The 27,645-nt window shown below is 43.8% G+C and overlaps 3 non-coding genes across 3 annotated transcripts; 2 read left to right on the top strand and 1 right to left on the bottom strand.

Moving 5' to 3' along the window:
* The first annotated feature begins 536 nt into the window (after positions 1-536).
* TRNAV-CAC lies at positions 537-609 on the top strand. The gene has a single exon. It is a non-coding gene; the product is annotated as a tRNA-Val (tRNA).
* Positions 610-3,248: 2,639 nt separating this feature from the next.
* TRNAV-AAC lies at positions 3,249-3,321 on the top strand. The gene has a single exon. It is a non-coding gene; the product is annotated as a tRNA-Val (tRNA).
* A 5,515-nt stretch (positions 3,322-8,836) lies between these two features.
* TRNAN-GUU lies at positions 8,837-8,910 on the bottom strand. The gene has a single exon. It is a non-coding gene; the product is annotated as a tRNA-Asn (tRNA).
* Positions 8,911-27,645: the final 18,735 nt, after the last annotated feature.

Raw genomic sequence — 27,645 nt, 5'->3', positions numbered from 1 at the left:
AAGGAGCCCGCGGGTCAGGCGCTTCGAAGCAGCGGGAGAGCGAGAACAGCAGGTCCTACGGCTCCCGGGTGGATTCGAAACATCATTTCCGAGGGCGCCGAAAAGGCCGACTCCCTGCGCGGTGAACACGGTGGCGCCGGCGCTGGTCCACAGCACTGGAGGAGCGGCATTTACACTGCTGGGCAACCGGGTCACCCGGGTCTCAAACAAAGCCAAACCCCCCATGCCCACTCCTGTGGCTTCCGGGAGCTGAAGCGTCCGCAGAGGCGACCCCCGCCCCCGGGTGCATAGCAGCACAGCTGGAGACTCTGCACTGGGTGTGGGATCCGGAAGCCAGACTCTGAGGGGCCCGAGGGGCCCGGTTTCGGGGGTGGGGAGGAGCCCTAAAGCAGGGGCTCTTTGGGAGCCGCAGTCTCCTCGCCTGAGACTGGTGGTTCCAGGTTCATTCGTTTATTTGAAAGACTGGTGACCACGAGAGTGCGGGCAGGACCTGAGGTTTTTCAGTGGACATAGGGTGAAACTCCAACACACACCTCGTTTCTGTAGTGTAGTGGTTATCACGTTCGCCTCACACGCGAAAGGTCCCCGGTTCGAAACCGGGCAGGAACAGGCTTGCTCTTTTCCTGAGATTTACATTCCCATTTAAGAAACTAAAAAGGGGGACAGAAGGTATGGTAGTAGTGGGTTCTCTTGAGTTTTCCTTGGCCCAAGAAACATGGGAGGAGTTCCTTGCCACCTGAAAGCCCCATCGGCCCTAGAACCAGCCCTGGTTTCTCTGCTCTGAGTCACTGTAGACCAAGCCATAGTCAGTGAATCCAAGGAGGGCACAGGACAAGACTGACTTCAGGATACCTTTGCCTTCTGAAATCCCCACACCTTCTCATCTGGGGCCTAAATAGCCTCTACCGCTGACACCTACTATGTCTCTGAAAACCAAGAAGTTCATTCCTTGTAAAGACACTTCGCTTTCCCTCACCCCAGCACACGTGAGAGACACCTAATTTGAGTCACAGAACAAAAGAGAACGAATTCAACTCTACACCGCCGGCTGGAGCCAAAGACGCAGGATGAAGAGCGTCAGGCTCTGCGGATTGAGCTGATCGCGGAGGAAAAGCAACCGGTCCTCTTGCCATTATCAGGAGAGGCCCTGAAGTAGGTCAGAGATCAGGGAGTAGACGGACCCGCTCATCACCGGCTGAGAGCCAAGTGGCCCCTGCTTCACAAGGAAACAGGTTCAGAAGGAGAGCTTGATCTCTCACCAAACCTGGATTCCAGGTCTTCCCCCAAGATCTGCCGCGCCTGCTGTATCCGCACCTTGGATGACTCCAACTTCCTCGCGCTCAGACCAAGAGTAGTCTCTGATGCAGGGCTTTCCTCAGACCCCACATCCAGTTAGGACTTTGTGTTTGCTTCTCGGCCCATGTGGACTTTGGCCTACACAGGCCCTCTAGTTCTAGACTCTGGATTTGTGTAAACGACTTTCCTGATCAAGGCGGGAAATCAGTGGAACGCCCGGCTCCCTCACCCTGAAGCTCAGGTGAGGATGGTGGGGGCAGTTGGGCGGCCGTTGGGCTCCATGCTGGGCTGCTTCCCTCTTCTGGGCCCGGCCTCATGGGCAGGGGCAGGGCCGGGTCCCCTCAGCGCGCTCCCCTCGCGGGCTCAGGAGCCCCACGCCTTCCCTTGCGGATGCAGGGAGCCGTGTGTCTGTGGTCTGTCGGACGCCTGTTGTCCCTCCGCCCCGTCCGGAAAACGACCACCGACCCCCGGTCCAGTAGGCGTGAGACGGAAGCGCCGCCGGAGGCGACAGAAAGTTGGCGAATCCATTCCTCTGGCTGGACGTGGAAGGTGAAAACTAGGACCTGCAGGGGAGGCAAACAGGGGAAAGCTCATGAAATGTCCTGATCTAAAGCTGTTTTGAAGTCCGCCTCTTTGGGGACTCAGGCTCCAGCGCTGATGAGGATGCTGCCGCACGGTCGGACCCTCGATTGCAGTCGGAGTCCACGCGGAACCAGAGGGAGACCCGCGGCCTGGGGGCCGGTGCGCACGCGGTCCGTGCCTTCCCCAGAGCAGGAGCCCCTGACCGGAAAAAAAGGCGGTGACTGCCGCACTAAGGAGAAAACCACTGCCGGAGAAAACGGCACATGCACCTCCAAACTTGTTGCCCTTCTAAAGGAAACCAGAGACAGACAGACACACAGACAACCTTGCATTAAAGTCTTTCAGCAAAAAGAAACTGCCTGCTGTGAGGTGAACACGAAAATCCCTCCAGACAGAGCAGGAAAACCCCTGTTTTCCGGGGAAACCGCCTTTATCTCTCCTCCTAGGTTAAAATTCGAGCTCCAAGACCTGTTGGAAAATATTATAGAAGGCAAATAAAAGGCGTTTCAGGCATTGTAAAAGGTAAAACAAAGCTGTCCTTCAAGCAGAATCTCAAGCACAATAAGGTGGGGATGAACCACCATGAGATCTATGTGGACCGAGCCTGGCTCCTCCGAGGCCCTATGCAGGGCCTGGTCTGCAAGCAAACTCAACACAGGCTGGGAGGCCCGACCCGCGTTCATGTTCGGTATTTCCAAACAGACAAAAGCCCTGAGCCGTCAGCCTTTGCTGCGCTTCCTGCTAAAACGTGAAAGTGTGACGAAAGGCATGGACATAAACTTGACTAGAATAAGCCACAGAGGCAGGAACCTGAGGAATCCCCTTTCCCAGGGACGACGCTGGAGAAGCGAGGCTGTGAAAGGGCTGCGAGGAAAGAGCGCGCGGGTTAGGCGCATCGGAACACAGCGGAGGGCGGGTCCTCCGGTTCCCGGGTGGCTTTAAAGCATGGATCATTTCCGACAGCCGAGCCCACTGACCGCCGGCGCCGTGAAAAAGGCCACCGAGGCGCGGGTCTGCAGCCGGTAAGGGGCTATGTCCTTCCTGCTGAGCGTCGGGATGGTCTGGGTCTGAGAGGCACCTAAAGCCCCAGGCTCCTGCGACTTCCGGGAACTGGGGAGTCTACGAGGGCGAGCCCTGCTTTCCGGTGCGTAGCTGTACTCTAGTTGCGGGATCCCGAGGTTAAACTGTCGGGGGTCCCCGGGGACCTCGCTCCAGAAGCGAGGAACCCTAAACCAGGGCCTTTCAGAAGCTAGTCTCCTTATCTAAGGGATAGCCTGTGCTTCCAGGATCCCCTTCCTTCGAAAATTTCTGAGGGCCACTGTGGTCAAACAGAATTCTTGGGTATGTCATTAGGGATGTGCATCAGTGTGGTTTCCGTAGTGTAGTGGTTATCACGTTCGCCTAACACGCGAAAGGTCCCCGGTTCGAAACCGGGCGGAAACAGCTTTGCTTTCCCCTCCCAGAGTTTCAGATTTACATTTTAAACACAAAAAAGAAGCCAGCGGCGTGGAGAGAGACCTCGAATGTTGCTGCATTTTCCATCCCCAAGAAACAGGAGTTCCGTGACAGCCTGAAAGCCTGCTCCGCACTACAAACCAAGCCTCCTTTGTCTGAGTCACTGTGGACTCCAGCACACAACCAGTTACTCCAAGGAAGGCACAGAACAAAACCTTTACCTCCGGAAATCCCCTCAGCTCCTCTGGCGCCTATATTTCCTCTACACCCTGACACATTATGGCTCTGAAAACCAAGAAGTTCATCCGTCTGAAGCACACTTGGCTTTTTCCCACCTGAGCACACTTGGTTTGCATGAAAGAGCAATAGAAACCGGGGGCTGGAGCCAAAGACGGGTAGAAGAGAACTCTGCTCAGCTGAGCTGTCCAGGCATGAAAAGGTGCCCATACACGTTCCATTAGCAGGAGAGGCACCTGAGCCAGGTCAGAGATCAGGAAGTAGGGCGATCCACCCATCACCCCCTGAGAGCCAGTCAACACCTGACTCATAAGGACCTTGGCTCTGATGCATTCAGAGCTAAAGCTAGACCAGGATGGAACCCAGCCTGTCACCTTTCAGCCTGGCCCCAGAGCCCAAAGTATGGCCCAGGAGAGGAGAGGGGAAGGGTAATTGATGAACAGTGGGGCACAAGCTGGGAGACTTGCACAGCTTTATTCAGCCCTGGGCCGCTGGGAATCGCCTCCTTTCCTGCTCTCAGCAACTATGGAATATAATATTTACTTTAGTTTTTACGTGGAGACGCTAAATAGGACACTTTGTGAGGTTCCCTGGTGGTCTTGTGGCTAGGATTTGGGGCTTTCACCACCACAGACTGGGTTTGATTCCTTTTTGCCGGCATTCTGATTTGTAGTTTGTATTGATTCCACTGTGTCTGTGTTCATTCCACTCTGTCCCTCCCCAAAATAAGGTGCTGATACAGCTTCTAGGTTGAGAATTCCAGTGGATAACATCCAAGGAGTTTTTGTTGAAATTTCTCACTGAACTGTAACTCTGAAGAAGAAAAAAACAAAAAGTTTAGCTTTATTTTATCATAGAAACAAATTAGTATGTACCCTAGTGTGCTAGTATAATAATTCAAGTTGATAATAAGGATAAATCTCAAATATTTTTAACACTATAGAAAATTATAATAATTGATATGTGATCATACAGAAATTGTTGTACTTCTAGAGAAGACTCCTTGTATGCATCACACCAGTTTAGTAATTTAGGTCTAAAAACTACTTTGTTTTCCAAATATTGTAATAATATGGAAAATATTGGTAGCATAGTATTCTAGTTTGCACAAGTCTTGGGTCTATTTTCTCTTCAAAATTCTAATAACACTGAACTGCCTAAATTTTCTATACTGGTTTTACTTGTTTATCAAAATTTTTAAAATCCAATAAATATTTATGTTTATAAAAGTTAAAATTATGTGTTCCAGTAAATTAAGTATACCATATATGCTAAATGGAGATTGGTGTTATAATTCTAGAAATCATAGTCACTTAATTATTCTACTTACAATTTAGGGTATCATTTACTGTATGATTCCAACATACATTTCTCTATTATATGTCAGATCAACTTTTGATGTTAAGGTCTATTTTATCTTTGAAGTGTTTGACTGATATTAAATTCATTGATGTGTGATCTTTGCCTGTATAATGTATAACTGAGATAGAAATGAGAAACAGTTTTACTTCAATGCTGCCTCCTATGTTTCTAGATTGTAGAATGGCCATATGTGAACAGGTTAAGAGGAGGCTCAGGTACTTTTTATAAGTAGGTTAGTGACTGTATCCATCAATGTCACTGTAAGAATTGTGGAACACCTGGAATGTCTGCTCCAGGAAGTGGGGTGCTGTCACTGAAAGCCTGCTGTTTCCTTAAAGTGCTTGTTTATACTTTAAAAAAAGGTTTTGGTTCTTGGTTTCCTGCCTTCTAAATCTGAAGTCATCCATCCTAGTGCTATCATCTTCATTATGCTTCTCTTATCTCCATCACTGCTAGAATCCTAGGCAGAGATGAGCAGATTAGCCTGGGAAAAACACACTGCCAGGAACCAGTTCTGCTCCCACTACACTGTCCCTTTTCGATGCCTCCAGATGTGTACTCACCAGGGCAGAGACCTTGAGTTGACTCAAAATGCAGCATTTATCTCCCCATTCCCCCACAGCAGGGCTGGCATCTAATAATTGCCTGAGTAGTGCTCAGTGATTAAAAGCAATCTAGTGCAATGGTGAAAGAAAAGATGAAAAGGAGAAGAAATGAGGTAGATTTAGGGAGACCTAGAATACGAAGAACAGAGGATGACAGACAGACAAAGACACACACTGAGAGAGCAGAGAGAATCTCCAAGAGTTAGGTTTACTTTGTTAGACACTAAGAGCTCATGAGTGCTCGTGAGATTCAACAGAACTCAGGGAAGGTCGACTAATAACTCTTGGTACCAGGTCTGCACAAGATGGATTGCCAGGTGCAGAATCCTACTGGTCCCAGCAATTTGTCTCAAATGGGATAATTTTTGCAGAAACAGCCAAACACTGTCAAGGAATCACATAGAGACAGTGATTGGCCTGTGAAGGTAGCCTTAAATAAGAGGTCAACCAGTTATTAAATGTGTGCATCCAGATGGCAAAAATATATTCATGAAGAAAAGGGAAGAATAAATGTCTGAGATCAGTGTTCTCCCCCTCCTATCAATAAACTTAGTGTGAAGCAATTTGGAGTCATTCTGGTCAATCTTCTCTGGACTTGAATAAGTAGGTCACCACCAGAATTAATTAGAGTTATTGGAAGGCTTTCTAGAAACATCTTGGAAGTTTAGCTGCTGAACATATGCAACAGGGTGATGTCCACTTGGACTTTTATTGTACCTCTAGCTTAGTTGAATCAGGAGGGTACCACTTCCCTTGTTAGAGGATCATATAGACATATATCATGTTTGTCATGATGACAAGAATATGAAGAAAAAATCTGTTTCATGTAGTTGGAAAAATGGGAATACAAATTGGCACACCTGCTATTGAAATCAAGCTAAGAACACTTAAAATGCCTCCAGCTTCTTACAAAGGTGGAGTGAAAAAGTCAGATTTACCCTCCAGCCTGAAATCAGATCTCACCCTCCCCTTCTTCCTTGTTCCCAAAGGAAAAATAAAGAAAATTATATAATATCAGTTTCTAGAAACAGAAAATCAGGCAAAAGGGGACAGCAGCCTCTGAGAGATGATGAGAGAAACAAGGTGAGTCTTGCCACTGGCCCACATTAATGCTTTTAGAGAGTGTCCAGGTTGGTCAAGAGAAGGAGGATCTGAGACCAACTCTTTGGATTGTCAAGGGGAAGCTGAGTTTTGCTGGAGATTAAGGCAGCCAGAGTTCAGAGAATAAAGGTCCAGTGATGAGAAATCGATCCAGAGATACAAAAAAATCTGCCTTAAGTAGTAAGCAGAGTTCTAATAAGAGTAGGCTTGTGGAGAGATGCCGAAGACCAAGAAAAGAAATTTTGAACAAGATCATAGAACAGTGCTTAATGTTCATCTAGGACAGGCAATTGTACTCACTGTTGCCAGTCAGACTAGACTACTGATATAACTCATGAACCTTGGAGAAGACCACAGCTCTAGAATAGTCAGCCCTTGAATGACCTACCCAAAAAATCATAAAGCAAAATCCAAAGAGATCAAACAGTTTACAAGTCACTTAACTGTACCCCAAAACAAAACTCAAGGTAATTCATAGAAATACCAAAATAGCTAGTATCCAGAAGGGGACTTTTGATGATGTCTGGCATCCAAACAACAACAAAGTGCCAGGCATGCAAAGAGGCAGGAAAATATGATGCAAAAGAAAGAATATAATTAATCAAAACTGAACCAGAATTGACATGATGTAAAACTCAGTAGAGAGGACTTTAAACAGTTACCATGACTATGTTACATATGATCAAAGAGTTTCTTAGAAATGTGGAACACAAAAATGGCATAAAAGCAAACTTTAGAGATGAAAATTTTTTTTTTTTTTTAGAGATGAAAATTATAATATCTGTGAATCAACAACAGATTAGACATTGTAGGAAAAGGTCAGGGAATACTAAGCCTTGAACAACTAAAAATGTCTAAAATTAAATGCCAGTAATTAAAAAAAAAAAGAACATAGCACCATTGAAAGGTAGAACAACTTTAAAAGGGCTAATATAGGAGTGGTTGGAGTCTCTGAAAATCCAGGAGAAATTTTTTGAAGAAAAAAAAACTTTGAGGAAACAAACAGAAAATACTCCAATCATAATGAAAGTTATGAACCCACCAATCTAAGGAGCCAAATGAACTGTGAGTACAAGAAACAGGAAGAAAACCATACCCAGTCACATTATAATTAAACTGCTCTAATCCATTGAAAATGGAAAAAACAACAACACAATGCAGCCAGACAGAAAAGACACAGCACATTCTTAAAACAAAAATAAAGTTTGTGTCAGATTTCTCATCAAAAGAAATGGAAGTGAGAAGTCAGTGAAGCAACATTTTTAACGGACTGAGAGTGGAAAAAGTCAGGGTGGAAGTCTATGCCTACTCCCTGCCAAGAAAAAAAAAAAAAAAAAACCTGAAATAAAAGTCGAATGATGACATTTATAGACATACACAGGCTGAAAGATTTCATTACCAGCAAATTCACACAGCAAGAGAAGTTAAAGGAATCCTTCAAGAAGAAGGGAACTCACATCAGATGGAATTCCTGATGTACACAAGGAAATGAAAGAAAAGAGACATGGTATATGCATGGGAAAATACATGCTTTTTTATTATCAATTAAATCTCATTAAAAATATGGAATAAGGAAAAGTAATAACCTTGAATTTGGGGTTCATAACATGCAAAGTAAAATACCAGACAACAAAAGCATAAGGGCAGGCAGGGGAGAAATGTGAGGAGGTGTGCCACCCCTCGAAGGCAGACTGTGCTGAATTACAGATGTATGCATGCTATCACACCTAAAGCAATTGCTGAAATAACAAGATATTTATAGCCAGTAAGTCAACAAAGACAAGAAAAAGGAATCACATACAAAACCATGTAAAGGCTGCGATAGAGCAATTACTCTTCCAGGATTCTACCCTGTCCCCATATGTACAAGAATGATAACTGTCAGAAGAAAAGCATAGAAGCAGACCTCAAAAGTACATGGAAGGGGTTAAATAGAAACTACTACAACAGTGGGAAAGCTTCATTGGTAAAAGGAGTTTACAGAGTAAAGAAAATAAGCCTACTCTTTCATGAATTACAGGATTCCCAGTGACCTGCTTTCCTCCACGGAGGATGAAGGAATATCTGGACATAAGTCCTTGTGTGTATGTGTGTGTGTGTGTATACAAGACACAGGGGGCACTTGGGTAGTGGGTTTGGGAGAGGATGCGCGAACTAGAAACAACCGTTCATTATTTACATTCTAAAAGAGTGACACGCGTCCCTGGGTGGGCTTGAACCACCAACCTTTCGGTTAACAGCCGAACGCGCTCACCTATTGCGCCACAGAGACACGAGAGAAGACCGCTCTCTATTCTTACCGAAAGCAAGCCTAACTACCAAGCTAGGCGGAGCCACCTGTCTCTCACACGACCTGTCTCTTCTGCTCCAAGCCTCGGACAACCATGGAAATGGAGTCCACTCAGCGCGTCGGATCCCGTGGGGAAGCCGGGCGATGCCGAAGGCAGAAGGGCAGCCGAGAGTCTCCGCCCCGCCTTGCTCCTCTCCCGCCTCAGATGCAGCGCCGGGAGACGCCCGAGCCTGAGCCGAGGGGTGCCGGAGGGAAGCGGAACGTCCGATGGGCTCAGTGATGCCTCCTTGTTTGCTATGCCTTTACTCAACCACTTGCGCCGCTGGGCAGCGGTTTAGTAGGTGAGGTCCGTGTGGCCGCAGCTGGAAAGAGATCAGATCCAAAGAGGAAAAGTGAAAAGCAGGGAGAACAAGAAAAGGCATGAATGAAACAAAGAGACCTCCCAGAAAACCTGTGAGGAAATTCGGGCCAGATCCTGAGAGAGAAAAATTACTTTTATTAAGTAGCAGAATAGGGAGGGAGAATCGGAGAAAACATCAAAGAGAGAAAAGCATGAACTTCTGTTAAGTGTGCATGAACGAAACAGCAAGAACAGTGCGGTACCTTTATGTGGAGACCTGTCTGTGCAGTTATGACTGCAGTTATGCAGGTCTGTGGTGCATTGGGCTCGTATAGTGTAGGTGCTGCATTGTAGCAGCAGCAGCCTCGGTTCAGATCGAGGCTATAGCAAGGTAGTGTCTATAACCTGTCTTTCCATTTGCCTTTTTTCTCTTTTTCAGTTGACTTATAGTTGACTTATAATGTTCTGTTAGTTTCAGGTATACAACAAAGTGATTCAGTTATATATACATATATGTCTATTTTTTTCAGATTCATTTTCCTTGTACATTACTACAAAATATTGAGCATAGTTCCCTGTGCTATACAGTAGGTCCTTGTTGGTTATCTATTTTATATATAGCATGTGTATATGTTAATCCCAAACTCCTAATTTATCCATCCCTCTTTTTCCCTTTAGTAACCATAATGTCTTGTATGTCAGCAGGGCCATCTGTTTTGTATACAAGTTCATTTGTATCATTTTTTATTTTGTGTCTTAGATTCCTCATATAAGCGATATCATATGATATTTGTCTTTGTCTGGCTTACTTCAGTTAGTGTGAAAATCTGTAGGCCCATTCAAGTTGCTGCAGTTGGCATTATTTCATTCTTTTTTACGTCTGAGTACTGTAACAACTGTTTGCTTTTAATTCCAGCACCAGCTATGTCCCTTAGCAGTGGTGGGAGAGCAGAGTTTGCCACTGGCCTTGCTGTGATACACAATGAGAAGAGGAGTAAATCCCAAAGCGCACAAATCTACTGGTCAAAGCAAAACCTAGGACAATTACCTGTCTCACTGTTAAGCAGAACACATCCCCAAAGTTGAAATATCGCCTCTCAAGGAGACTTGTCTATAGTTTGCACTAACGAAATAACATGGTCATTGCTGGCTTTTTCTGGTAAAGCTATTTCTTTTTGTTTTGTTTTTAAATTTATATTTAATTTATTTATTTTTAATTGAAGGATAATTGCTTTACAATATTGTGTTCGTTTCTGCCATACATCAACATGTATCAGTCATGGGTATACATATGTCCCCTCTTGATCCTCCCTCCCACCTCCCACCCCATCCCACTCCTTTAGGTTGTTACAGAGCCCCTGGTTTGAGTTTCCTGAGTAATACCGCAATTTTCCACCGGCTGTCTGTTTTACATACAATAGCCTATATGTTTCCATGCTACTCTCCATTCGTCCCACTCTCCCCTTCACCCCTCCCCCATGTCCATAAGTCTGTTCTCTATGTCTCCGTCTCTACTGCTGTCCTGCAAATAGGTTCCTCAGTACCATCTTTCTAGATTCCATATATATGTGTTAATATACAGTATTTGTTTTTCTCTCACTGAGAGTGAAGATATTTCTGACATCAGTGAGGGCTTTTTTTACACTAAAGGAAAACAAGTATTTAATGGCTTTACAATAAATGCAAACTAGTCCTCCCAGTCTATCTACAACAACTTGTCTCCACTCACTATTCACTGATTTTTATGGAAACAGTAAATCATTGAACTATATTTTACATAGTATAATAAGTACACACCTTTAGTTCATAGGCAGTTTGTTGAATTTGGGCAAATGTAGTCATCACCTGGATCAAGTTATAGAAAACTCCTACCATCCTAGAAAGTCATTTGAGCCCCATTTCTAGACAATCCCTATACTAGATCGATTGCTAATTATTATTGTGAGGTCTATTTCAATAGTGTGCTGTTGCTTACTCTTGAAATTCAGGTGAATGAATGCACATTTTTTGGTAACTTCTATTTTATGCAAAATTTTGTTCATTAAACATATTCATATTATTATGCATATCACATTAATTTTGGCATTACTGGAGTAATTTTGGTGGGGATTTTCTGGTGTCAATTGGTGTTCTTGATGAATATTCTTAGTATTTTGATGGATATTCCATAACAGACTTTTTGTGTACGTGTACATTCACAGAATTTCTGCAACTGCTGGGTCATGGAGTAAAATATTAACTTTAACTTTATTAGAAATTGCCAACAGTCTTCCAAAATGATATCAAACCAACTACTTCAGATGCAATTGCTCCACATATGTCAGCATTTGATGTACAAACTCTTTTCAATATAGTCATCTGGAGGGTGTATAATGATATCTCCTTATAGTATTAATGTTTATTTCCCTAATGAGTAAAATTATTAAGAATATTTTGTTACAACTCCTGGTCATTAAAATATCTACCTTTGTGATCCAGGAAGACCCTGGCTTAGGTTTCCCAGCAAAAGGAAAAGGGGTGCTGTGATCTATCCCCGCAGTGCAGACGGATCCTCCAAAGTATCTCTGGTAGACAGAGATCCAAGTTAGAGTTGTTCCCAGGGGCCACTGGTTCACATCCAATGACTGGCCCAGCAAAAGCAAATGCTGCCAGCCTCCCAGGTTTTTGTCATCTCCACCCACTTGTCAGTTGAGCAGGGTGGAATATATTTTTAAAATACTCTCTTTCAATCTATTCATTCACATTCATTTCCCTGAGTAATTGGAATTTCCAATTCATCTCACTACCACAAAGAAAAACCTGTTACTGGTGACATAAGCAGACAGTTACTGTAAAAATCAACACCAAAATATCAATGCTCAGGCCCAGGGCATCTCTGGGTGATCTAGATAAATGCCCTGACTCTCCAGATACTGCTGTTTGGAATCCCCGTGGTCTCTACCAGGCAGTGGGCACGTTTTCCCTTTTCCCTTGGACACTTGCTCAGAAGACCTGTTAGGACAAATGTTATGTCCACTGTAGGGCAAGAGGTGAGTGAGGGAGTGGGGGTGGGGTATGAGGGGCGGGGGGTGTGGACCAAGCCTGCAGAGGCAGCAGTGGAAGAGACAGCCCAGTGGCTGTGGGTGTGTGTGGGTCTGGAAGAGCTGCTGAAAGGCAGTCAGGCTGGTGGGTGAGCGTGTGTGCTCTGCCTGTGTGGGGAGGAGCAGGAAGATTGGGAGATCTTTGCTAGAATTACTTTGCAGAGAGGGATTTAATAAGGGTGGAGGGGAGGAGGGTGACCCTGAAAGAAAGATGGTGGCTCATGGGGTACCTGGCAGCAGAGATACCGTGATCTTGAAGGGGCTTTATCCAGGGCAAAGGCTTGTCCATTGCCTTCATGTGGTGCTGAACTCTGTGATTTCCTTACTACTGGGAAACTCGACTTCAGAATTTCTGCTTGATAATCCCTAGATAGTAAAATGTGTATATTCATTTAGGTGAGTTTGAAGAAAGGACAAGCTTAAACTGTGGAGTGGCCATCAGAATAGCTTAGAGTAGCAGGGGATGGATAGGCATTACCCGGAAAACGTATCGAAGGGCCTCATCCATGTATCAAAGTGTATCATCCATACTTGGCTGATAAAAATTTTCTACATCTTGATCCTGGTAATTATTTCACATCGAATAGCTGTTCATTTGTGCATCTTGTTCTGTGATTACACACCTTGATAATTTCCTTTTTGGATAGAACTGGCGGTCACATTTCAGAGAACCCAGTGTAGACCATTACCGGGTTTTAGCGGAAAAGGGAAGCAGATAACAGGTGTAACCTAATGCCGTGACTCGGATTCGAACCGAGGTTGCTGTGGCCACAACGCAGAGTACTAACCACTATACGATCACGGCGCGCCACACTCAAAGCGACGACAACTGGCTTTGATCTATCTTATTTGACTTAAAATGATTCCAATCATTGCGCCGCTTTATTCTTCGAAACTGCAGGTATTCTTTTTCTCTCTTTCATCTCCAATACCTGGTTTTCCCTCTCTTCCTCTCAATCCTGATACATGATGAGAAAACGAAACCAAACCGAAAACCAATTCTCACCTCCCCAGATCTGGCACGCTCTTTCTGGGAAGTCTGGCTGTCTTCGTCCCCACCTCGCCAGCTTCTTTCCTGCCTCTTCGCGTTTGTCCCTTTGGACCGACCTTCCCCACCCGCTGGTTCCAGCTCTTGCCCCACCGACCGCGGCCGATCGGAGCCAGGGCAGCGCTGGCGGCGCAGATGGCTAGGTGAAGGCGGAGCAAAGGAAGAACCATTACGAGCCCACCCGGCGTTCAGCTTCCCTCTGGCCCCCCCGGCTCAGGCCCGGGGCATCTCCCGGGCGCTGCTTCTGCGGCGGGGACGCTCGGCTGCACTTCTGCCTTCGGAATCGCCCGACAGCCGGCTTGCCCACGGCTTCTCCGGCTGTGGATCCGGCGCCGCTCTCCCAGGAAAGTCGGGTGGCTCCGCCTGGCGTGGAAGGAGTGATCGCTCATCCATGGGGATGAGAAGAACCTGACGTACGCATATCTCTGGGGCGGAATCGGTTTGCGCGTTTGGTTGCTAAGCAAAAGATTTGGTGGTTCAAACCTACACAGGGAAGCCTTGCCTGTGAGCACCTGTAAGTACTTAAAGACTTTGTGGTTTCTACTCCTCGCATCCTTTCCGGGAAAGGCCAAAAACCCCTCTTCTCCTACCACCCTCCAGCTCCAAGAATGAGTGCAAGGAGCAACTAACTATCTATTCACATTCCTCCTTCACTGTGCATGTTATAAACCCCATAACTCACCGTTGTTTTTAAAAATTTGTCCCATATTTCCAAAGAGATTTAAATAAAAAATCTTGTATTTTTCCCAGGCAGATGCCATCTCTCTTTTCCTTCATCCCTGTGTGTACATCTAGATTTCCACCTGGTGGTGTTCTTCCTGGAGGACTACTGTAACGTTATTTGCAATGTGGGTCTGTTGGTGATAAAGTCTTTCCGCATTTGTAAGTCTGTAAAGGTCATTATTCACCTTCATTTTGAAAGACTTTTTGGGGGTGGGTAGTGATAGAATTCCACCTTGACTTTTTAGGCTTCAGTCCTTTAAAGAGGTTGATCCACTGTCTTATCACTTCCATGCTTCTCTCTTTTTAAAATCTTTGTTGAATTTGTTACGATATTGTTTCTGTTTCTTTTCTTTTCTTTTCTTTTTTTTTTTTTTTGCCACGAGGCATGTAGGATCTTAGCTCCCCAACCAGGGATCCAATCCACAACAAGGACCATCAAGGAAGTCCCTCACTTACAGGTTTATGATGAAAAATCTGATGTCTTTATTTTTGCTTCTGTAGATACTGGTCTTTTTCCTCTGGTCTCTTGGGGATTGTATTCTTTTTCAAAGGCTTTGAGCATTTTAATTATGATGTGACTAGACATGGTTTAGTTTAGCACTGTTGAGCTCATTTATTTTGTTCATTTGGCTCCTTGGATCGGTGAGCTTATAATCTTTACTACAATTGGAATTATCTGACATTGTTCCTCCAAACACTATTTCTTGTCCCTGGGTATTTTCAGAAACATTAATAACCTATGTATCATCTCTTTTAATGTTGCCCTACCATTAAGTGACACTGTTTTCATTAAAAAACATTCTATTTTGGCCTGAGTTTCCTTTTGGAAACAACTGTCCTTGACTTTGTGTTCCCTAATCTTGTTTTTTGGTTTTTTTTTTTTTGCAATATCTAATCTGCTGTTCAATCTGATTGTCTTGGATGTTACAGTTTTCATCTCTGAAGTTTGATTTTTGGCCATTTTTGTATATTCCACAGTTCTAATCAACTCTGGGGACATATACACACAGTCACAATAACTGTTTAAAGTCTTCTCTGCTGATTTTTACATCATGTCAGTTCTGGTTCAGTTTTGGTTGATTAATTGATTCATTCATTCATTAGGAGATTTCCTCCCTATCTGTTGTTTTCCTGCCTCTTTGCATGACTGGCATTCTTTGGTAGGAGGCCAGACATAATCTAAATTCCCCTTTCTGGACACTGGCTATTTTGATATTTTTATAAATCTTCTTGAGTTTTACTCTGGGGTACAGTTGAGTGACTTGTAAATGGTTAGATTCCTTTGGATCTTGTTTTCCTGATTTTTTAGGTAGGTCAGTCTAATGCTGATTATTCCCATCACTGTAAAAAGAGTTTCCTGACGAATGGTCAATGGACTACAAGTAGTCCAGACTGTCTGGGGGGATCGAATATAATTGTTTGTCCTGTATGAGCACCAAGCATTGTTCCAGGATCTTTTTAAAAGTTTCTTTCCTTGGTCACAAGTACTTTTCTCATAACCATACCCTGATCGTTACTCTGCTGAGTACTTGCGTGAAACCCTTTCATATCCCTGGATTCTCTCTCTCTCTCCCACCCACTCTCTCTCTTATCACTGGACCTTTTTTTTTTAATGTTTCTTTTTTATTACTTACTTTTATTGGTGAATAGTTGCTTTATGATGTTATGTTAGTTTCTACTATAGTAGAAACTATATATATATATATATGTATATATATATATATAGTCAGCTATACATATACACATATCCCCTCTTTTTAGGACTTCCTTCCCATTTAGGTAACCACAGAACATCAAACACATACAAACACAATGTATATACTATACATTGGATTCTCATTAGTTATCTATTTTATACATAGTATCAATAGTGTATATATGTAAATTCCAATATTCCAATACTAGCCCCCCTTTCCCCTTTGACACCCAAACATTTGTTTTCTACCTCTGTGTCTCTACTTTTTGCTTTGCAAATAAGAATCACTTGATCTTTGTCCTGTGAACTCTAGCTGCCTTACTCTCCACCAAGACTCAGCTTCATTTTCACAGTCCAAGGAGCTGACCTCAGATCTCTCTCCTGGTGCCCAGCCTGGGAATTCTCCGAAAGCAGTAAGCTGGGCCCAGCAGCAGAACTCATCTTGTTTGTTTCTCATCTCTCAAGGCTTTTATCCTTTGCTGCCTGATTTTCAGTGTCTTGGAAACCAGTATTTCATGTCTTTTGTTTTTTTTTTTTCCTTTGGGGGTGGTGAAAAGGGGGAGAGTGAGATTTAGGCAGGAGGATTTAAATCAGATTTAAATCTGATTCCTGACACTGCACCTTTGCCAGAAACTGAAGGCATCTCTTTATGTTCTTAATTTTATTCAATAGTTGTGCTAATTTATATTCTAATGTATTTTTCCAATTCAAGGAATGAGTGTTTTTCTTCATGGTCTTCCCATCACAACAAACTTTCTATACATGGATCTATTATTCTGACAAGGAGAGTAGTGACCTACTGACTCAGCTTAGTGGGAGGTACAATGGAAGGACAAAGTGGGCATTACCCAGAGATACTATGTTGCACATGTTCAGCAGCTTAACTTCCAAGATGTTTGGAAAGTATTTCAATAACTATAATTGTTTTCAGTGGTGACCTACATAATTGAGTCCAATGAAAACCAGTCAGAATAACTCTGGAAAGCTTCTTGCAGAGCAGCTTATTGATTAAAGAGAAAATAAAACAAAATCCACTGGTCCCAGACATTTATTCTCTTCCCTTTCTTTTATGAGTTGCATTTTTGCTTTGGTGGGATGCACACAATCTAACGAGGGGTCTCCCTCCAATATCATTTGCATGGCCATGACTGTCTTCATAAGACACCTTGACAGTACGTGGCTAAATCTGCAAAGATTATCTCATTTGAGATAAATTGTTGCAACTAACAGAATCCTGCACCTGATGATACATCTTGTGCAAACCTGGATCCTTACAGAGTTATTGGTTCACCTTCCACTGATTCCTCTGTTGAAGCTCATGAGGAAACAGGAGCTCTTTGGATTTTCTGTACTCAATCTAGGATATCTGTAGGTTCTAGGGCATTTCTCTCTGCCTTTCTCTCTCCCTCTTGGAGTGTGTGCCCTTCTGTCTCTCTCTGTCCCTTATACTCTAGGCTGCTGTGGATTTTAATCACTTTCTCTCCTCCTTGTCAGTTTTCTGGGGCTGTGCATTAGGATTCCTTCAATAAGCAAGCACTTACTAGGTACTCACCAGGTACCAGGCCCTTCTCCAGGAAAACCACTGTATCAGGAGCAAAGTCAAGGTCCCAGTCCTTGCTGCACCCATACTGGGAGGCATCAGAAGAAGAATCACACATACACACACAAAATCACAATGGGAGCACAATCTGTCACGTCTTTTCCAGATTCATCCACCTTCCAGGGCCTAAAGGCCCCAGCAGTGAGTAAAATAAGAATTTCATAGCATGTGAAAATGGGTGACTTGAGATCTATAAGACAAGTAACCAAGAATCGAGATTTAAAAAAATAAATAAATGAGTACCTCAGGTAAACAACAGGTCCCAGGTCCTTACTTCCCAGCTTAGAGAATCTATGTGTTTTACACTTTTTCAAGTAACATTATGGCTACATTCAGGAAATTTCCTAAAGGTACCCACACATTCTCTTAATCTCTTAACCTATGACCATTCTATAATCTATAAAAATATGAGGCAGCATTATATTAAAACAGTATTTTATTATTTCTACCTTAATTAGAAGTTCTTCAGACAAAGATTATACATTAATTAAACCAATTTAACATCAGTCAAAGAATTTAAAGTTAACAATAGATCTTAAAATCACAAACTGAGCTGAACTGTAACAGAGAAATGCAAGTTGGAATTACATATTAGATGATACTAAAAACACTTACCCCTAAATTTTAAGTGGAATAATTAAGGCACTATGATTTCTAGAATTATAAGACTAATCTTCAAAAAAAAAAAAAAGACTAATCTTCATTGCAAAGATATTATGTGGTATATTTAATATACTGGGACACATAATTTTAAATTTTATAAATGTAAATACTTTTTGGAATTCAAATTTGCTTAAGGGAAACTAAAACCAACATAGGAAATTTAAGTACCTCACTTTCATGAGGATTATGAATAGAAAACAAATCCAAGACCTGTAAAAACTAGAATACTATGCCACCAATATTTTCCACATTGTTAGAAAATCTGAAAGTCAACATGAAGTAGTTTTTAGACCAAAATTATTAAACCAGTGTGATGCATACAAGGAGTCATCTCTGGTATTATACATAACAAACATTTTCTATGCAATTAATTATACACCAATTATTAGAATTCTCTAGCGTGTTAAAAGTATTTTGATATTCATCCTTATTATCAACTTGCTTTTTTTTCTTGTACCTAGGATGGAGAGCACTAATTTATCTAAAGCAAAACCTTTTTTATATTCCTGAGTTACATTTCAGCAAAACAGAAAGTTCAAGGAAAAGAAAACAAACCCACATGGTTTCTATCCACTGAAATTCTGGAAATAGAAGGTGGATCACTACCCCACTTTGGAGAGAGGCAGAATATGTGTGGTAAAGCAGGGTGCCTCTGTGCTTGAATTCAGACTGGACCTGGGACTGGGTCAAGACCAGGACAACACAAGACTAAGCATTATTGTCATGGGGCAGCACCCCACCAGACAGCAATCACACAATAGTTCTGGAAAGCTCTTGAGGATACTCCGCCTCCCTTTGCAGCATTTCCCATCTGGTTCTCTCATCCTCCAACCACAGGGAAGGATTCTTCACCTCTGTGTCCTGACAGAACATTTTATGCTCCCTGCAGGGCACAGGGAGCCAGGCAAGAGCCAAGGGTTGCACTGCCTCAATGGGTTTCTAGCAAAGGAGCGTGGAAATCCCATGGACAGAGGGGCCTGGTGGGCTAGAGTCCAGGGGTCACAAAGAGTCGGACAGGACTGAGCGACTGACCAGGAACATGAGGCGAATCTACTGCTCAGACTAACCGAAGACGCCACGGCTGACCAAGGCAACCGGCAAGGGGCCGGAGGGCAGCCGGTGCTGTGGAGGGAGGGAGATGGAAGCCTAGAAGGGCTCCTACAATCACAGGGCAAGACTGGCCTGCACTTGGGAAATAGGCAAATACAACACTGCCTGTAGCCTCTCTGCATCCTAAAGAGAATGGATTCCAGGTTCCTGAAGGGGCAAGAGGGTCCTCTTCCAGAGGACAAAGCTATCCCTGACCTTCGAAATCCTGTCCCACAGAAGTTACTTTGAGAGGGACGCCAGAGGAAAGAAGCAATCCCAAGGTGTGGGCAAGTTACTATCAAGTGGTGTCATAATTCTTATATGAGGAGAGAGTGTGATAGCAAATATGGGAAAATGTTAACTGTGCACTTAGGTACAAAATATACGATATTATTATTCTTGCAACTTTTCAGTATATTATAAAAGGTTTTTGTTTTTAATGAATTCTTTGAAACTCAAGTTCCAGATTCTCCTTGGATGAAAACTCTGTAAGATTCCAGGTTTGTAACATGCCAGGAGAAAAGAGTGGAGATGCCAGCTGACCAGCCCAGGCTATTCATGGTATCCTACTTCCAACAGTCAGCCTGAGGTCAAGGACCCCTAGGCCCTGATGTAGCGGCATTCAGAAACTCAGTGCAGAAGCTCTTCTGCATTGGACCCTGAAGCAAAAGACAATTCCAGTCTTGGTAGAAAGAGGATAACTCCTACAAGTGCAAGAACTAAACCCCAGCCACAGCTATGTAAGCGCCAAATCCTAGCCACTAGACCACCAGTTCTAGATCACCAGGACAGAAATAGTATGGACCTAACAGCGGCAGAAGATATTAAGAAGAAGTGGGAAGAATACACAGAAGAACTGTTCAAAAAAGATCTTCATGACCCAAATAACCACAATCGTATGATCACTCACCTAGAGCCAGACATCCTAGAGTACAAAGTCAAGTAGGCCTTAGAAAGCATCACTAAGAACAAAGCTAGTGGAGGTGATGGAATTCCAGCTGAGCTATTTCAAATCCTAGAAGATGACACTGTTAAAGTGCTGCACTCAATATGCCAGCAAATTTGGAAAACTCAGCAGAGGCCACAGGACTGGAAAAGCTCTGTTTTCATTCAAGTCCCAAAGAAAGGCAATGTCAAAGATGTTCAAACTACTGGACAATTGCACTCATCTCACACACTAGTAAAGTAAATGCTCAAAATTCTCCAAGCCAGGCTTCAACAGTACATGAACCAAGAAACTCCAGATGTTCAAGCTGGATTTAGAAAAGGCAGAGGAAGCAGAGTTCAAATTGCCAACATCCATTGGCTCATAGAGAAAACAAGAGAGTTCCAGAAAAACATCTACTTCTGTTTTCTTGACTACACCAAAGCCTTTGACTGTGTGGATCACAATAAACTGTGGAAAATTCTTAAAGAGATGGGAATACCAGACCACCTGATCTGCCTCCTGAGAAAGCTGCATGCAGGTCAAGAAGCAACAGAACAAGACACAGAACAACAGACTGGTTCCAAAATGGGAAAGGAGTACGTCAAGGCCGTGTATTGTCAACCTGCTTATTTAACTGATATGCAGAGTATATCATGTGAAATGTCAGGCTGAATGAAGCACAAGCTGGAATCAAAACTGCCGGGAGAAATGTCAGTAACCTCACATATGCAGATGACACTACCCTTACAGCAGAAAGTGAAGAGGAACTGAAGAGCCTCTTGATGAAAGTGAAAGAGGAGAATGGAAAAGCTGTATTAAAATTCAACATTCATACAGAACAGACTTTTGAACTCTGTGGGAGAATGTGAGGGTGGGATATTTCAAAAGAACAGCATGTATACTATCTATGGTGAAACAGATCACCAGCCCAGGTGGGATGCATGAGACAAGTGCTCCGACCTGGTGCACTGGGAAGACCCAGAGGAATCGGGTGGAGAGGGAGGTGGGAGGGGGGATTGGGATGGGGAATACGTGTAAATCTATGGCTGATTCATATCAATGTATGACAAAACCCACTGAAATGTTGTGAAGTAATTAGCCTCCAACTAATAAAAAAATAAATAAAAATAAAATAAAATAAAATTCAACATTCAGAAAACTAAGATCATGGCATCTGGTCCCATCACTTCATGTCAAATGGATGGGGAAACAATGGAAACAGTGACAGGCTTTATTTTCTTGGGCTCCAAAATCACTGCAGATGGTGACTGCAGCCATGAAATTAAAAGACTTTTGCTCCTTGGAAGAAAAGCTATGACCAACCTAGATAGCATATTAAAAAGCAGAGACATTACTTTGCCAACAATGGTCCATCTAGTCAAAGCTATAATTTTTCCAGTAGTCATGTATGGATATGAAAGTTGGACCATAAAGAAACCTGAGTGCTGAAGAATTGATGCTTTTGAACTGTGGTGTTGGAGAAGACTCTTGAGAGTCCCTTGGACTGCAAGGAGATCAAACCAGTCAATCCCAAAGGAAATCAGTCCTGAGTATTCTTTGGAAGGACTGATGCTGAAGCTGAAGCTCCAATACTTCAGCCGCCTGGCATGCTGCAATCCATGGGGTTGCAAAGAGTCAGACCACGGACCGCAGCATGCCAGGGTTCTCTGTCCTTCACCAACTCCCGGAGCTTGCTCAAACTCATGTCCATCAAGTCAGTGATGCCATCCAACCATCTCATCCTCTGTCGTCCCCTTCTCCTCCTGCCTTCAATCTTTCCCAGCATCAGGGTCTTTTCCAAGGAGTCAGTTCTTCGTATCAGGTGGCCAAAGCATTGGAGCCTCAGCTTCAGCATCAGTCCTTCTGATTGGCAGGTGAGTTCTTTACCACTTCCTTATTATAATACTAATAGTTTTATATGTATCAAAAAATATTTTCCTCTTCTTTCTCATCCCAGTACAGGCTAATATAAAATGTGTTGATAGGAGTTAACTTTTTTTTTTGGAGTTAACTTTTAATCTCAGTATTTTAAGTTAGAGGATATCTATAAGTTAGAATGAATGTGACTCAGAAGAAGAATGAAAATCAAAGACAGAGACTTCATCCTCTTTTGTGGAAGGGTTAGCATGTTTTCATTGTTTGGGGTAAGCATGCTTTTGCTATTGTGTTTATTTGGAAGTTAAGAATGGTTTCAAAAGAAGGAGGGGTAGAGGGAGGAAAGGATGTAATTATATACATACACACATGCCAAGCCCACAAGAAGCAGATCCTGGTAGATCTGTGTCAAGGTTACTAAACTGGAAGCAAATTTCCCAAAGTTTCCATCCCTGCCTAGTTCTGGGTTAACTTGGGCCATAGGAAGGTACTGAGATATGGAAAGCAGAAATTGAAGTGGCTGTCATATTGGTTTGGACCCTGGGCAGGCCATGGGAGGTCACCAGCATACACACGCGTATGCACTCAGTCGTATTCAACTCTTTATGACCCCATTGACTGTAGCCAGTCAGGTTCCTCTGTCGATGAAGGATTCTCCAGGCAAGAGTACTGGAGTGGGTCTTCAGGGGATCTTCCTAAATCGGAAAAAACCCGAGACCCAAGCACTGGCAGGCAGGTTCTTTATCACTGAGTCACCTGGGAAGCCCCATTGTCCCCCATAACATAACTTTTAAAATCCCACCAAACCCGACACATCCATTCAGTTGTCTAGTTGGGAAAACCTAAAGATTTCAAAAATATAATTGAGCCAGGTAGCTGCCCAACGTGCCAGGAACCACGAGCATTCCCTCCCTGATGCTGGGAAACAGTTATAGCTCCCACCAGTTCTATTCCTACTGTTTCACAGCCCGTGGATCTTTAGTTGTTTTGTTCTTTGACAAAGTGCAATAGGGACATTCCTATTTTTAGGGTTCAGAAGTTGGATGCAATAAGAGACTGAAGCAAGTTCTAGCTGTTTCTTGGGGGGCTTCACTTCTCCATTAAGACCTCGCAAGCGTCGGCTCAGCATCCTAGCGAAAACTTTGCCGAATCTAACCCAATGTAATTTTTCTTTTATTAATAATACAACATACCTGGGAACTTCCAGGACACACGTTTTAACAACTCAAAACTGTGTGAAGTCTTAAGGTGGCACAGAAAGTGAAAGTAATCAAAATGGAAGCTATAACAGTAAAGTTAAGCGCACATGAAGAAGTGCTTAAACAATTTGTGGCAATAACGTACAATCGCGCACGACTTATCAATCAAATCACAACAAAATGATTTCACATTAAAAGCTAAATACGTACGCAAAAACTACTGGCAGCACAAGAACACAACCAACACTCCCCAAAATACTGTGACTAGTTAATCGGGTTCTAAAAAAACACTGGGTTAATAGCGAAAGTAATGAAACAGATTAAGCATTCAGTAACAAGAAACAGAAAAACCTGAAATAGATCTTTCGGTGAAAGAGTCTGGCGCAACATAGCCATAGAATTTCTGATATACACTGACAATCAATAATCAAGCCGCTGTATCATACCTCTCAACTGCTATACTTGCACACACATGAACAAAGCCAAAACAACTCACCCTTTCAGAGCGTTTTTGCACACACACACACACACGAAAAGGGATACCATGAACGCAAGAGCCCCTAGTCACAAGTTAGGCACTCGAACTTCCCTCTCACACTCTGAGGAGTTACACTAATCAACATAGTCGAGCCCTGATGGATAAAACTCAACGTGGCGGAAAATAAGCTAAGTAGCCTGGTCGAGTTCTCCTTATGCGCTGCTAGTTTCAATTGCCTATCCCGCCTCAACCGCATACGCCCTGCACTACACACATGCTCACTTGACTCCACGCATCCCCGAGGCTTCTTCGACCTTCCACACAGCGCATCCACGCACTTTCAAGAAAAAAGGCCTGGATTCTCTCCCACGCCACAGAGACCATATCGTGTTTAAGCACCAGATGACGGACCAGCAGCCCCTGCGCTCAGATATCTACATACGACACGCCCCATCCGTGACGTAAACGGGAACCCGCCCTTCCCTCCAGTCCACGCCCCGCCCTAGTCCCCGCCTCCCTCCTCCCACGCTGTCTGGCCAGGCCAACCGGCAGGCGGGCGCCCTCTAGGGGAAGTGACGTCCGCCTCCCGCTCCTGTTCTCCCACCCACTGGGTGTTGGGGCCTCGCGCGCCCGACTGCCTGCATAACTTTTTGTCCTGCCCAGCATCGGTCTGGCGGTGGGCTGAAGCCTGTCCACCTTTTTCAAATAATGGCGTTCAATGGGGAGAACAGAACATTTAGCAGTCCAAGGGAAACCGGTTCCTTTCAAATCCAGTTGTCTTTGTGATGTAGTATTGTGTGTGTGTCTGGTAAGACGCATTAAGCGTCACGACTGGCCGTGAACTCAGTTCCATTCGTGAAAATTGTGTCATTCATCAAAAATTTCATTTATTTTATTTCCAGCTTCAGGTGTGGTTTTGACTCTGAACAGATTTTAACACCTGTCTGTATCCTCTGTCTTATTGAGACAGGCTGGGACCTGGGACCCTTTGCTGCAGGGTTTGGACCTGGACACACTGAGGCAGGAATTTGATGGGCCCCAGGGTGAGCAGTGCAACCTATCCCCTGTAGACAGTTAACTCCAGGCTAAAAGCAGGGACTTCCCTAGTGATCCAGTGATTAACTCCATACTCTGGTTCAGTCTCTGGTCAAGGAACTACATCCCACATGGGACAACTAACAGTTTACATGCTGCAACTAAAGATCCTTCATGCCTAATAAATATTTTGTATAAAGATAAGATGCTCCAAGATAAGGATATTAGGAGGAGCAAGAAGGAGCTGAGTCCTTATTGGATAGAAGATAGAGACCACCTATTTTGCATTCTTGAGGTCCAGGAGACCTTCACAGACTACACATGCTCAGAAAAGTTCCTCCCAGATTAAAAAGGAGGGGAGGAGCCACCCCGTAATTGGTGGTGTCAACCTCCCAGGAGGCCTCTGTGCTACAATCCGTGTTAGCAAAAAAATTTCACATGCATGTCAGGAAGGGCCCCGAGAGAGGTCAGGTGTGGAAAAAGAGATGAGATAATTGGCCAAAAGTAAACAAAGGCCTGGAAGAAATGCTCTATATAAGTGATTTGAATCACCTCTCTGATGCACTGCTCCTCATTAAGGAGGACACCCACACCCTTTCCAAGTGTGCATCTCTGCCTTACTTCTGTCTTAAATAAGCTGTATATCTATGTGCTCTCTGACTTCTGTTGTGGCTCTAATAATGAACTTTGTACCTACTTTTACAGCTTTTGCCCCTGAGAAATTCATTTTTCAGTAGCAACCCATGCTTCTAGCCCTAGCTCCTGATGGAATGGTGGCTAGGATTCCTGGTTTTCACACAGGCTACCCTGGTCCAATTCCTGGTCCGGGAACAAAGATCTTGCTTCAAGCGACCACTCGCTGCTTCAAGCCACCACTCACTGCTTGTGTCCTCAAGATCAAAATGTATCCTCCAGCAACAAAATGCAAAGAAACAATAGGGACTAAAAACAACTGCATGTATGCAGTCGGAGAAAATTATGGACAAGATACAAAAAGGCCAAAAATTCAAGTGTCATCTATGAAGAGCTGGTGGCAAAAAGAGGATCAGTTCAATTCAGTTCAGTTGCTCAGTCATGTCCAACTCTTTGCAACCCCATGGACTGCAACACAGCAGGCTTCCCTGTCCATCACCAACTCCCGGAGCTTACTCAGACTCAGACTTACTCAGCTTACTCAGACTTACTCCATTGAGTCGGTGATGCCATTCAACCATATCATCCTCTGTTGCCCCCTTCTCTACCCACCTTCAATCATTCCAGCATCAGAGTCCTTTCAAATGAGTCAGTTCTTCGCATCAAATGGCCAAAGTATTGGAGCTTCAGCTTCAGCATCAGTCCTTCCAAAGAATATTCAGGACTGATTTCATTTAGGATAGACTGGTTGGATCTCCTTGCTGTCCAAGGGACTCTAAAGAGTCATCTCCAACACCACAGTTCAAAAGCTGGGAGCAAAAGCAGAATACTGAACATTCCCCTGGCACACAACACCACCAAACTCATAGGTAAACCACCTAAGTCAACTTTAAAGCCTGACCCCTCTGTAACAGGAGGGAAAGGGGCAGGGCAAAACTTGAAATAATGACATAGCCCAAGGACACAACATAAACCAGTTTTAGAATCATGGGACCAAGATGCGACCAATCAATGGGACCAACTAGGCAGACAAGACTAGACCTTGATCCTCAATCAGCAAGTGAAATGACACACCCAGAGGTGCCATGACAGTTCCAAGGCAATGTTAAAAGATCAAGGAGTGGGTGGTGGCCCAAATCCTGGAAATCTCCACCCCTTCCCCAAAACAGTTGGAATAACCCTCCCACTTATTAGCATACAAAATTACCCAACTGATAAAAACTAACCATGCCACACTTTGCCGCCACATTCTTTCTCTGCAATGGCCCACACTCTGTCTGTGGAGTGTGCTTCTCTTGAATCTGAATAAATCTACTTGTTACTTATCACTTTGTCTCTCTGCGAGACGACTGAATTCTTTCTGCGGAGACATCAAGAAACTGACCAGGTACCATGGGTTTTGGCTGGGTTTGAGTCACAAAGCAAAAACACCCAGTTGTGGATGTCACTAATGTTGGAAGAAAAGTCCAATGCTGTAAAGAGCAATATTGCATAGGAACCTAGAATGTTAGGTCCATGAATCAAGGGAAATTGGAAGTGGTCAAAGAGGAGATGGCAAGAGTAAACATCAACATTTTAGGAATCAGCGAACTAAAATGTACTGGAATGGGTAAATTTAACTCAGATGAGCATTATATCTACTACTGTGGGCAAGAATTCCTTAGAAGAAATGGAGTAGCCATCATAGCCAACAAAAGAGTCCAAAATGCAGCACTTGGATGCAGTCTCAAAAACGACAGGATGATCTCTGTTCGTTTCCAAGACAAATCATTCAAAATCACGGTAATCCATGTCAATGCCCCAATCAGTAATGCTGAAGATATTTCGTATTTGAGCAATGAAATCTCCCGCTGTTGGGGAGACAGAGTAGGATATTCTACATTCAATGACCTAGATCCTCGATCCGCATCCTGTGTGCTTTTTGGTTAGTCTTCTTTGGACCTACCCTTAAGCATCACCTCACTCCCACGCCCACTCCCAGCACCTCCTCCGATCTCAGAGGTTTCTTAGGGCTGAGAGGATCTACCAGTGCTGTCTCGGAGGCAGCCACAGGGGGAGGACAGTCCTTCCCGCCATGGTCCTGCCTTTTCTGTTTGGCCCAGTGGTTTCTATTTGTCAGGAGGACTTTGTGAATCTGAGCACAACACATCCTGAGAAAGGGGTTGGCAAATAGCCCACAAAACTACCGACAACTCGGTCTGGGGTTTTCTTCTAGATTGTAAATATTTTCAGATAGGAAGAAAAGGAAAACAACTTTTGACCGAAAAAAAAAAAAAAAAAGATACGATTTCTACTGCCATTTAATGAGAAAGGATGTTAAGGAGGTTGCC

This window comes from Cervus canadensis, chromosome 2 (genome assembly GCF_019320065.1).
Source record: "Cervus canadensis isolate Bull #8, Minnesota chromosome 2, ASM1932006v1, whole genome shotgun sequence".
NCBI classification, from domain to species: domain Eukaryota; kingdom Metazoa; phylum Chordata; class Mammalia; order Artiodactyla; family Cervidae; genus Cervus; species Cervus canadensis.
This window is presented reverse-complemented; position numbering and strand designations above follow the sequence as displayed.